General features: G+C 42.6%; 11 non-coding genes across 11 annotated transcripts; 4 read left to right on the forward strand and 7 right to left on the reverse strand.

The window, feature by feature from the left end:
* Window positions 1–196: 196 nt before the first annotated feature.
* trnaw-cca (transfer RNA tryptophan (anticodon CCA)) lies at window positions 197–268 on the reverse strand. The gene has a single exon. It is a non-coding gene; the product is annotated as a tRNA-Trp (tRNA).
* Window positions 269–363: 95 nt separating this feature from the next.
* trnal-caa (transfer RNA leucine (anticodon CAA)) lies at window positions 364–474 on the reverse strand. The gene is made up of 2 exons: window positions 437–474; window positions 364–409 (listed from the first exon to the last, which is right to left on the reverse strand). It is a non-coding gene; the product is annotated as a tRNA-Leu (tRNA).
* A 5,757-nt stretch (window positions 475–6,231) lies between these two features.
* trnaq-uug (transfer RNA glutamine (anticodon UUG)) lies at window positions 6,232–6,303 on the forward strand. Its single transcript has one exon. It is a non-coding gene; the product is annotated as a tRNA-Gln (tRNA).
* A 409-nt stretch (window positions 6,304–6,712) lies between these two features.
* trnat-cgu (transfer RNA threonine (anticodon CGU)) lies at window positions 6,713–6,786 on the reverse strand. Its single transcript has one exon. It is a non-coding gene; the product is annotated as a tRNA-Thr (tRNA).
* A 1,085-nt stretch (window positions 6,787–7,871) lies between these two features.
* trnal-cag (transfer RNA leucine (anticodon CAG)) lies at window positions 7,872–7,954 on the reverse strand. The gene has a single exon. It is a non-coding gene; the product is annotated as a tRNA-Leu (tRNA).
* Window positions 7,955–8,088: 134 nt separating this feature from the next.
* trnas-gcu (transfer RNA serine (anticodon GCU)) lies at window positions 8,089–8,170 on the forward strand. The gene has a single exon. It is a non-coding gene; the product is annotated as a tRNA-Ser (tRNA).
* A 1,308-nt stretch (window positions 8,171–9,478) lies between these two features.
* trnaf-gaa (transfer RNA phenylalanine (anticodon GAA)) lies at window positions 9,479–9,551 on the forward strand. Its single transcript has one exon. It is a non-coding gene; the product is annotated as a tRNA-Phe (tRNA).
* Window positions 9,552–9,997: 446 nt separating this feature from the next.
* Window positions 9,998–10,070, forward strand: trnak-cuu (transfer RNA lysine (anticodon CUU)). The gene has a single exon. It is a non-coding gene; the product is annotated as a tRNA-Lys (tRNA).
* A 1,060-nt stretch (window positions 10,071–11,130) lies between these two features.
* trnal-caa (transfer RNA leucine (anticodon CAA)) lies at window positions 11,131–11,212 on the reverse strand. The gene has a single exon. It is a non-coding gene; the product is annotated as a tRNA-Leu (tRNA).
* A 287-nt stretch (window positions 11,213–11,499) lies between these two features.
* Window positions 11,500–11,581, reverse strand: trnal-aag (transfer RNA leucine (anticodon AAG)). The gene has a single exon. It is a non-coding gene; the product is annotated as a tRNA-Leu (tRNA).
* A 571-nt stretch (window positions 11,582–12,152) lies between these two features.
* trnag-ucc (transfer RNA glycine (anticodon UCC)) lies at window positions 12,153–12,224 on the reverse strand. Its single transcript has one exon. It is a non-coding gene; the product is annotated as a tRNA-Gly (tRNA).
* Window positions 12,225–12,345: the final 121 nt, after the last annotated feature.

Raw genomic sequence — 12,345 nt, forward strand, 5'->3', positions numbered from 1 at the left:
GTGTGACTTCACTTCCTCTGTGGAAAAACAAACTGTGAATGAAGTTCTCTAATGTCTTGTGAATGATAGTCCAATAGTCCTCCTGGAATTCTAAAATTGTCTGTGATGTGAAGAAATGAAATGGATCATCAGAAAAACACTTCCTGCTGCACCACAGAGTATGTGAGGGTTTACCAAAAGGTGCAAACAGATGATCTGACCCTGACGTGAGTTGAACACGCAACCTTCTGATCTGGAGTCAGACGCGCTACCATTGCGCCACAGAGTCGCACAGACTTGCAAAACTGTGACAACCTTTTTTTCATCACATTTTTCATCCACTTTGGAAGAGTTTGGATCACAAATTTTGCAAAATGCTTTCTTTGTCAGGAGTGGGATTCGAACCCACGTCTCCATTCAGAGACCAGAATGCCCTTCAGTGAAGGAAGGAGTTTACCTTGAGTCTGGTGCCTTAGACCACTCGGCCATCCTGACAGACAGATGGTCGTTTGAATTTGAATTACTTCCATGTGACAAGTGTGACTCTGCATTGCCATCATATTGGAGGTGGGTTTGGCTGTGCGGTCAGCATTGGTGGTTCAGTGGTAGAATTCTCGCCAGCAGTCAGCACTGCCTGGATGCAACAGTGGTCAGGGCTGTATGTTTATACTGAAACACTGACAGCTCTCCTCCATCTCACTCTTTTACTTACTCTGGGTTCCAGGCCTTGTTGGTGCAGTAGGCAGTGTGTCAGTCTCATGAAGTTCCACTTCCAGGCCATGGAAGCAACAATGAGAAGTCATTTTCACTGTGTGATGTACAAGACGGAGAAAAAAGTTAAAGGTTTCTGCATCGCTGTTCAGTCAGATCAACAGCAGGCTGCCTTCCAAAGTACATCATTTTTATTTTCATTCTTTCTTCAAATCTTTATTTTTATCATTTAATATGTTTTGCTGTGTTTGAACTCCTTAACGCTTTGAGCTACAGAAAGAACAGGAGCTGTCGCAACACACAAGCATTTCAAAATTGTGTCTCCTCAAAGCTGCGTCCAAACGTTAGGAGGAGAGAGTACCAGAAAGATGTCCTTGAAGCATCCTGGACACACAACCAGTCAGCGTGCAGCATCCAACCTCACAAACTCTCAAACAATATTTCATGGTTCTGGTGAAACCAAAGTCGAGGAAAAGGACAGCACAACTGTGTGAACATCAGCATGTCGTGTTTATGGAACAGACCCTGGCTTCAGGTTTGTAGACAGATTAAATCTGTTCTCCAAAGAACGGAAAAATGATGAGACAGGCAACAGGCAATGTGTTGCACTGATGGTGAGAGTTGAATAGCAGCCTCGTCAAACCGACTGACTACAGAGGTGATGCCCCCTTGTTGCGAAAATCAGGGATTGACTCCAAATATCCAAAATTAACTGAAAAACGGCTCTGCTGTCACAATAAACACATCAAAACTGAAACAATTAAACTGTATAGTGTGAGCACATATTCATGGGTGTCACAATATACTTGATGTCCTCACGTATGAATGAATGTTTCACTGATGCAGATTTTTTTTTTGTTTGACATTCCTTTGGTTCCTGTTTTCTGCTCAAGTGATATTTTTATGAGCTCTCTTCGGTACCAAAGCATCCCTGTGACCTTACTGTGACCTGTGGATCTCATTTCTGCCAGCCAGAGTCTGTTATGAAAGATAAAATCTGAAAACATTCATGGAATAAATAGAAAACAGCATCACAGAGTGACAAATATTGTTAGAACTTTATAGCAAAGTATGTCACAATAAGTAGAAAATATGTTGATAGACCGACAGCACAGGTCTCACTTTGAGCGATGATTTAGAAAATAATGCTCAATGCTCATTTTCACAAAACTACAATGGATCACAGTTTAGTTCTGATAAAGTGAGTAACTTACAGGTTTAATCCATTTTCAGTTTCATCACAGCATATTTTAGGCATAATACAACAAATTGTCACATAATTTCTGATGGCAAATAAAAAAAACAAAAAACAAAAGCACATGTTTCTATAAAGATGAATTAGCAGAACAAAAGTCACAATTTTTTATGCGTTTTATTGAAATTCTTTGACAAAACCTTTTTTTCTGGTATATATGTCACTGACTCAAACACAAATGAGTGAGGACAAAAAACAACAAAGCAAAAGTAAAAACAAATTACCAAACATGTTACAGTTTACTTTTGGTCAACCAGCAAAGATCCTGCAGTCACCTGCTTTGGTCTTTCTCTTCTTAACATTTGTCACAACCAAACGGTTTCCCCTCTGTATGGACCTCCATGTGAAATTTCAGGTTTCGCCTTCGTTTAAATTTTTTGCCACAAATATCACAGCTGAAGGGTTTCTCTTCTGTGTGGACTACCATGTGTGCTTTAAGGATTTTCTGTCGTTTAAACCTTTTCCCACAAACATCACAGCTGAAGGGTTTCTCTTCTGTGTGGACTACCATGTGTGATTTAAGGGTGTTCTGTAGTTTAAACCTTTTCCCACAAACATCACAGCTGAAGGGTCTCTCTCCTGTGTGGACTACCATGTGTTCTTTAAGGATTTTCTGTCGTTTAAACCTTTTCCCACAAACATCACAGCTGAAGGGTTTCTCTTCTGTGTGGACTACCATGTGTTCTTTAAGGGCGTTCTGTCGTTTAAACCTTTTCCCACAAACATCACAGCTGAAGGGTTTCTCTTCTGTGTGGATTACCATGTGTGATTTAAGGGCGTTCTGTAGTTTAAACCTTTTCCCACAAACATCACAGCTGAAGGGTCTGTCTCCTGTGTGGACTACCATGTGTTCTTTAAGGATTTTCTGTCGTTTAAACCTTTTCCCACAAACATCACAGCTGAAGGGTCTCTCTCCTGTGTGGACTACCTTGTGACTCTTCAGATCCCACTTTTTTTTAAACGTTTTCCCACACTCATGGCAGCTGAATGGTTTTTCACTGCTGTCACATCTTCTAACATTTGCATCACCTTCATGTATTTTCACATCTGACTGGGCCACTCTGGTTTCATGATAATCTTCACTGATTTCAGTATCAGAGGAGTCTGAGACCTCTTCCTCTGGATCTGGATCTGGTTGAAGAGGACTCTGTGGATCACAGCTCCTGGCCGGTTCATTCATCTCTTCATCCTCACTCTTCACCTGAAACGGCCTCACAGGGTTCCTGGTCTCCTCCAGTCCTGGTACCTGGTCCTCTTCCTGTTCCTGTTTAAGGACTGGACTCTCTGAATCCTCCGGATCCGGACTGGAGGTGAACTCAGCAGGAACCTCTTTTTTCACCATCAGCTGCTGAACATCTGGAGGAAACGATTCAATAATGAATCCTCTTTATTAGCTACAATATGAACACAGTTATTCCTCCAGCTGCTTCATTCTACATCTGCCAAATACAGTCCTCAGCCTTTCTCACTCATAAAAACAACCGACCCGTTTTGTGGATCAGGACTCGGGGCTGCAGCAGCTCCAGCTGGCTCCTCTGCCGGTCGATCTCCTGCCTGAAGCCCGAAGCCTCCTCCTCATATCCGGCTACCATTCTGTCCACGGCCGCTAAGATCTCCCGGGAGGCGGCGGCGAGTCTGTCGGTGACAAAACCCCACAGGACTTCTGCTGTGGACATTTTAGCTCCTTCACTTTCCAGCTGAGGGACAAAGACTGCCAGTCCTGTTTGTGTGGAGCGAATATACGGATATTACCAGTATGAGACACTTTATCAAAACATTTCCTATATTATTTTTTTAAACATTGATTCAATGTGGTCATTAACCTGTAATTTGCCCTTTAAGGTAACATTTGTGACTTTCTAACTACTTTCTTAACCCTCCACCCTCCATATCATTGATAAAACTTGCTGACTTGTGATTGACTTCTGAAATCACCAACATCACCCCAACAAATAGCACTTACTGCTCTCAGAACAGAAGTCTGTGCTTCATTTAGGGAAACGTTGGTGACAAATGCACTAATTCAGCTGATCTGACGAAATGTATTAATTTTTGTTCAAATTCCATCCAGGACAACCCCAAAGAGAAGCACATGTACAAAAGGAAATCTTCCATCTTTTTATTTGAAATGATCATTGTTGCATTCTAAGAAGATGTTGTTGTCTTTGTCAGTCAGCGCTGCTCCAACAAGTAGCACTTACTGAATTCAACAGTCAAGTCAGTGCTCAAGTTAAGGTAACATTTGTGACTTTCAGACTACTTTCTTTGCCCCCAATTGATTAATTGATAAAACTTGTTGTCCTGGTGATTGAAGAAAAGAAGGAATTGCATTCCTCATCTTTTTTGTCCAATTTCCATCCAGCAGAACCCCAAAGAGAGGCACTTATGCACAAAGACATGAGACACAAAGACAATGAGTGTCTCTGATTGGAGTGATCCGAGTTAGATCTGAAGAAAACATGGCTCCAAGACTTACTGTTGTTTTTGTCAATTCACACTGAAAGTGGAAAAAGAGAGCAATTGAATTGACTAAGTCACATTAAGCTTTAATTTTTACCTCACTTAGGATCTTCTCCTCAAGAGTCTATGCAGCAACTTTCCAGATGTGTCATCGTTCCAATGGACTCCCTTTCAGGCTTTTACCTGAATTTATCTTATACCTGAATGAAACCACTCCCACAGCTGCCTGCCTACTTTGTTCGGGCGGTTTCAATGGTCTTGGTAATGGTTTGTAATGAAGAACACATTTAGTCCATCAGGAACAGACAACGATCCTCTTAAATTCATGAGGACCGTTAGGATATGGTGAGAGGACTGTTAACTGCAGTGATTAGGGATTAGGGTTGTGTTGTTGTAGCTGATCTGAAGAAATCTATTTAAAATTGCAAATCATCATAATTTTTACTGAATTTCTGAGCAGGACAACCCCAAAGAGAAGGATTTATGTAGAAAGGAATAATTGTAGCTGTCTGAGTTAGAGCTTGCTGTTGTGTTTGTCAGTCAACAAATAGCTGAGCTGTGTAGTTGTGTTGTGCTACACACCAAACATGTCCAGAAAAGACAGACTGTTCTGTGTATTTCCCTGAAGAGTTGCCAGACTGTGTTCACACCATGATTCCTGCCATCACAGTTCACCTTTTATGTCTTACTTTTGTTATCCTTCCCAAAATTTTATTTGATGGCACAGAGGGACCCGAGGCACTAATAAAAAAAGGAGGGGGGCCTGAAAGTGTGACTTGGTTCCCATTGTTCATATTAAAGAGCCGTTCAAGAGACTCTCTGTGATCAGGTTAGGGTTAGCTGTCATGTTTCTAAAAGCATGTCTGAGGAAACAGTGCGTCAACAAGTGTTCAAGGCAGTGAGTTGGCGCCTCTCACCACTTCCAGTTCAACTTCCAGGCCATGGAAGCAACAATGAGAAGTCATTTCCACTGTGTGCTGTGCAGAAACAGCTCAGTTGGTAGAGTCCCTGGTTCAATCCTGGATTTTAGTACCTGTGGTGTGTCCTTTAGAAGACTGTCTTTTTTAATTAATGAGAGATAAAAAGCTATTTAGGAAATGTCAAGGTGCCAAACAAACCAACAGTTTCTACCAACAGTTAATTGAGGAATCAGTAGAATGAGGACAGATGTGATTTAAAGCAAAACAAATTCATCAGTAAGGATCTTTTCTAAGAGGGCCCTCAGACAAAGAAGCTGGGTCACAGCACAGCACAGAGGATTTGAACCCACAGATCCAGAAGAGACTGCAGCACAGCCTGCTATGAGCAGAGTGGAGCGGTGGAAGTGTTTTGGGCCTGTAATACAGAAGTTGATGGATCAAAACCCTCCTCTGCTATTCTAACACACTGGCTGAATGTCATTTATCTCTTCCTCCAGTAATGTGTACAGTTGTCACTGTGCTCAGTGACTCAGTGATGCTGTTGGATGCTTATAGGGCCGCCGTTCTTAAAGTGTGGGCTCCACCCCACTGGTGGGGAATAGAGACATGACAGGTGGGGCTTTGTTAATGCCTTTCTTTATGGACAACAAAGATCATAAATTCAAAACAAAACACCCCCACACACACAAAAAGTCATCATTAACACTTAACACAGAACAGGTCCTTTTCTTTCAGCTCACTTTTAAATTTTATTTTATTTTACATTTTCTTGCAAAAGAAAAAAAAAAACACAGAAGCACACATTCACCATATAAGAAGTGGAGACGGTTTGGCTCCATCAATGACATCCCTCGACACGGGAACCTTGAGCCAGCGCCTTTGTTAAAGATGAACTAACAGTCCTGTGGTTCCATGGTGTAATGGTTAGCACTCTGGACTTTGAATCCAGTGATCCGAGTTCAAATCTCAGTGGAACCTCTGTCTTCTGATTTAGTGGGATAGTGACTACATTTAACAGTAACTCCACTCCACCCAAGACAGTGATCCACCCCTGAGCAGAGAGGAGGCTTCATGAAACAGTTTCTCTTTTCACCTGCTGCAGCAGCTCAGAGCCTCTGTGGTTCAGTAAAGGTCCAAAGAGGATGTAGCTCAGTGGTAGAGGACATGTCATATTGTGAATGAAGTTCACAGGACAGTCATGGTCAAATACTCTTCTCTCCTCCAAACCTTTGAGGTTTCTCATAATGTCACATGGGTGTCATTCCTTCTGTGAAGGTGGTAGAGTGGCCGAGCAGTCCAACCTGCTGGATTAAGGCTCAGGTCTCTTCGGAGGCAAACTGTTTCAACTGCCAGCTTGTTATATCTGTAGTATCTAACATTATGAACAAGGCACTGCTGTGATTCAAACCCAGGATCTCCTGTTTACGAGACAGACACTTTGACCAGCTAAGCCACAGCACCACTCTGAAGTACATGTATATACAGAGGATCTGGTGATGGAAGTGTAATGTGTATACTGCAGCTGAGGTTGATGGTAAAGTGGTTTGTTTTAATGTAGGACTCTGCATCTACCTGAACCTGTTTGACTGCAGATGTCTATTTTCATTTGGACCCCAGGAAGAGTAGCTGCTGCCTCAGTGACAGCTAACAGGGATCCTAACAAGTGATAAACTATAAACAGACATTTCCAAATGTATTCTTTCATCAAATGTTCCTAAAGTTCTATTAAAGGCAGCATTATTGCAGCAGTCAGCACAAAAATACAGGTTCTGAGGTTATTCTGAGATGGAGAAATAACATAGTTTGTTCGCAGTTCGCATGACACAACTGAACATCTTCTTTTCTCACCTATTTTGCTTAATCTGCTTTTTAGTGTCCAGGACACAGAGGAAGAGGACGTCTCCACATGCACACTTGTTCTTGATGTTTTCACTTACTGTTAAATTAAAAAAAATAAAATTTTAATTCATCCAAGTGTAATTAGTTGTTATGTAATATATATTATATATATATACATATATACATAAAACAACTTTGTCCCCAAACACACCTTACAGCAGTTGAGGTGAAAGAAAAGCAGTTTCTGTCAGAAGTGGGATTTGAATCCAGACATCAAGGGGAGGTTTTTCACTCAGACAGCTGTTTGCCACTGTTGGTCGAGGGTGTTCCTCCTTCCTGTTTCTCCAGCATTCTGGGGTTGAGGGGCTCACAGTGGATGGAGTGGATGGAGCTGCATCCATCAGAGAATGTCTCTCCTGGCTTGCCAACCCGGGTTCAACTCCCAGTATGGGAATTCTCTTGGATTACATGACACAAACCTGTGGAGGTGAAAAGGCTCCAGTGACGTAGAGCTCCTGGCACATCAGTAGACCTCCTTTTTGTTGATTGAAACCAGGTTGTTTCAATTTTCCAAGGATGGCGTGGCAATATTTCAACACTTCAAAGGAATTTTGGTCTTTTAAAAGTTTGGGCGGTCAAAAGTCGACCAAAACAACTTTGTCCACAAACACACCTTGCTGCAGTAGAGGTGAAAGAAAAGCAGTTTCTGTCAGAAGTGGGATTTGAACCCACGCCTCCAGGGGAGACTGCGACCTGAACGCAGCGCCTTAGACCGCTCGGCCATTCTGACAACGAAAGCCAGGACATGAAAGATTTGTTGAAAAATTAGCCCATCAAGCGACAGAGACATGCAGAACTTGTCCTGTTGCAGCCTGCTATTCCAGCTAGAATTAATAAATATCTGCCTTTAAAGCAATCAAACATGACGAGGTGGCCGAGTGGTTAAGGCGGTGGACTGCTAATCCATTGTGCTCTGCACGCGTGGGTTTGAATCCCATCCTCGTCGGTGGTTGCTTTAGTCTGTCTAAGTTGCAGCCTGCTATTCCACTTAAAATTATCTATCCAGTCAGAATTATCCTCAACGTCAGCTGGTTAGAGCGTGGTAAATGACATTTATACTGTGATAAGTGACATTCTCCAGGTTTTCCCTAACCCTACCTAACCCTACCCTACCTAACTCAACACAGCCACAACAACTAGCTCACTTGTTTTTTTATCATTTCATTTTCCCTCAGCAGGCCTTCTTCTGCTGTGTTGCCGTTATTTTGGCCTCCATGTGGGATCTTCATCCTCTTTGGCATGATGTCTGTGTTTGTCAGTGTGCTTCGCTGTAGTTCTGCTGTGCATGTACTGTGATGTGACTCTGTCTGCCAGCTGGTATTTACATGGAATTATGGGGAGCCAATGACATCACAGTCACTTCAAAGGCAACTGAATCATTTCAAAGGCGATGGAATCTTGTCCCAGTAATGTCTTATAGAGCAGAAGACAGAGTTTTGTTTTTTAATTATATATTATATTATCTTCTACCCACGTTACCAGGCATTGTTTCTTAAGTTAAAGCCGAAATGAGAGATAAAAAGATATTTAGTAAATTTCAAATTGTTTATTCCCTTCACCTGTAATACACCTCTGACCAACCACAAAGGGACTCCAACCCACAGCCTTCTGATCCAAAGGCAGACTACTCATCCTTTAGGCCACGTGGTCTCTGAGTGTGGCTGATTTTAATGTCCTGTTGTCAGTTTATCGTCTGTTCCATCGTCTCTACCAGCACTTGACTGGATCCATCTTGATCACTGAGCTACATCCCCTGCATGGTGTGGCAGCTTTAGCTTCTGATATCATGCGACAGGTAAAACTTTTGAGTGCATAAATAACCAATAAAAGTGTTTTTGTCTTGTATGATAAATGCAATGTGCATTTGTGCTCCTTAGTTTTGGGGTTTGCTTCTCACTCTGGGTGCCATGAATTTTTCTCCCCTCATGAATTGTTGGACTGCCAATACACGTTGATGTTACGGCAGTTGCACTGCCCCTTTCCTCCACTTTGGTTTCACCAGAGCCATTAAATATGGTATAACCTGTAATACATAACTTCCCAACCACGAAGGGACTCGAACCCTCAGTCTTCTGATCCGAAGTCAGACACCATTAGGCCACGTGGTCACTGGGCCACAGTCTCATTGTCAGAATCAGTCAGTTCTTTCTCTTGGCATGATAACACTGCGAGAGATGTGCATTTGAAGCCTTCACTGTGGGACTTTGGAGAAGTTGATGGTGAACAGAACATCCTGCATTAGTGGGCTCAGCCAGCCGAAATAGCTCAGTTGGGAGCGCGTTAGACTGAAAATCTAAAGGTCCCTGGTTCAATCCCGGGTTTTGCCATCAGAGGTGGTACCTCAGTGAGGTTCAAGCTCAGGTTTCTTTGACCTACATTTCCAATATTCTCACTCCTCTTTCAACCACACCATGAAATATTGTGAGGTTGGATGCGTCACACTGACTGGTTGTGTGTCCAAAAGGCTCTCAAACACATCTTTCTTCCATTTTCTCCTCCAAACATTTGTACACAGTTTTGAGATTTCCCATAATGTCATATGTGTGTCATTTTTGCAGTGAAGTATTTCATTAAATGTAAAACTGTTATAAACGGAGTGTTGCATTAGTGGCCAACATCACTTCAAGTAACCCAAATGGGAAAGATCCTTATCGACAGCATTGTTGCGCTTTGCTACATCTGAGTTAAAGATACAAATAAAATAATCTAAACTGGCTTTTATTTTGAAATGATTTTTGGCGATTTTTTTAGAGGATGTTTTGTGTTTCGAGCAGCCCGGCTAGCTCAGTCGGTAGAGCATGAGACTCTTAATCTCAGGGTCGTGGGTTCGAGCCCCACGTTGGGCGATAAGCAGTTTTTTTTTTTTTTTTAGGCCCAAAGTTACATTTCCAATATTCTGCCTCGTCTTTCAACCACAACCACATGAAATATTGTGAGGTTGAATGCTGCACACTGACTGGTTGTGTGTCCAAATGGCTTCAAAGACATCTTTCTGCCATTCACTCCTCCAAACCTTTGGACACAGCTTTGAGCTTTCTCACAGGTGTCATTATTTCAGTGAAGATGTATGTATGGATGTATTCCCCCTGAATCCTGCGATTCACAGCTTCCACCAAATGGAGCCAAATAAGACACAAAACTTATTGTGTGAGTCTGAAGAGCTGCTGCCTTTGATTAATCACTTGATGATGTCACCTGATGATGTCACAGTACTCACAGAATGAAAGCCTTTCCTTTGAAGCTGCTACAAAGAATTTCCAAAATCACATGTGATTCAGATGTAAACACAAAGGCTGCCTCACTGTCACCATTCAGAACAGCTGTGAAGATTATTGATCATTCATTGATCATTAACAATCAGCTCAGAAACAAACAGTGTATCTGAAGCACAGGAAAGAGTTCTGCTCTCCAACACTTTGATCCCTCAATTACCGCTCCACTGGAGCCTGTGACATGTCCCTCCTGACAACGTGCTTCAATATCAATGCTGCAGATGACGGGGATTGAACCCGGGGCCTCATACCTGCAAAGCATGCACTTTAGCACTGAGCTACATCCCCTGCGTGGTGTGTTAGCTTTAGCAGTTTTAGCAGCATTAGCTAACCAGACAGCTTCTGAGCTCCTGCGACAGCTAAAACACCAATTTCCCTTCTCCGCAGCACAGCATGAGCCACAAAGTTACTGTTGCTTCACTTTACAAGATACTACAAATAACACAACCAGCCAACCTTTCACAGCTCCATATCATAAAGGTTAGCTCTCCTGACAACTGCAAGGCAGTCCGAATGCTATGATGAGATCCGAACAACAGCACTCAGCTGTGTCATATTTTAAGGCGGTGCAGATTACAGAGATTCTCAAATATGCTTAGGAACATGTAAAACTTGGTCCATGAAAACAACTAAACGTTGTTGGCAGGATTTGAAACTGCGCGGGTAAACCCCAATGGATTTTGAGTCCATCACCTTAACCACTCGGCCACAACAACCACCCACAGCAAAGCTCCCAGCACAGCTTCCAACTCTTTTTCCCAGAGTCCATCGAGGGAATTATACTGGAGATGACAAACCTGGAGGGGAAGCGTGTGTTTGGGGACATCTGGAGAGAATTGGACCTGGTAGACCTCCAAACCTACCTGGGTCTGAAAAGGCTGACTGTGATGTTTCTCATTTCAGCCCAGCTGGTGTTGGTATCGTCTGTCACTGTAACTTTTGTTCACAGGGAGATGAAAAGTGCCTGACTTAGTGGATTGGTTTTCATTGACAAGAAACAAAGTGGCAGTGGTGGGATTCGAACCCACGCCTCCGAAGAGACTGGAGCCTTAATTCAGCGCCTTGGACCGCTCGGCCACACTACCACTGTATGAGTGTCTAAATTCATGCTGGATGTTCACCACCCACTTCTCCAAAGTCCAACAGTGAAGGTTTCAAATCCAGTTCAGTCCAAATAGTTCCAGTTTTGTTGTTGCCTTGCTCCTGATGTTAGATGTTTCCTAATGTTTGCACATGGAAAATACAAACTACACCTTACAGCAGTAGAGGTGAAAGAAAAGCAGCTTCTGTCAGAAGTGGGATTCAAACCCACGCATCAAGGGGAGAACGCAGAAAGATGAGCACACACACACTGAATGTTCCTTTACATTATGAGACATGACCTTTAGCTGGAAAATGTCTCATGAAAGACACATGTGAAGTCATGTATATTTTGAGCCTCTGTGCGATCTAATCAGGAAATCTTTGCGTACTCACGTTGATGGGCTAATTTTTCAGCAAATTTTTTGGAAAACTTTTGAGCTTTTGTGGTTGAGTAATTGTGGTTGCCTGAACACTCTGGCTTCATGTTGCTTCCCTTTGGATGGATGCAGACAAAGTTCCATGACTGTGAATAATGTAGAGAAAAGACTAACCTTCCTCTGGCAAAAGGTAAACTGCAATGGCCGGGAATCGAACCCGGGTCAACTGCTTGGAAGGCAGCTATGCTCACCACTATACCACCATTGCATGTGAAGGTACAAGATCACAGTCTTTTTTTAATGAAACTGGTTATGGGAACTCACATGGCTGGATTTATGACCGAACATTATCCACACTTTAAATGAATCAAAGTAAACTCATCATCCCT

Source organism: Echeneis naucrates, chromosome 2, assembly GCF_900963305.1.
Source record: "Echeneis naucrates chromosome 2, fEcheNa1.1, whole genome shotgun sequence".
Classification (NCBI taxonomy): domain Eukaryota; kingdom Metazoa; phylum Chordata; class Actinopteri; order Carangiformes; family Echeneidae; genus Echeneis; species Echeneis naucrates.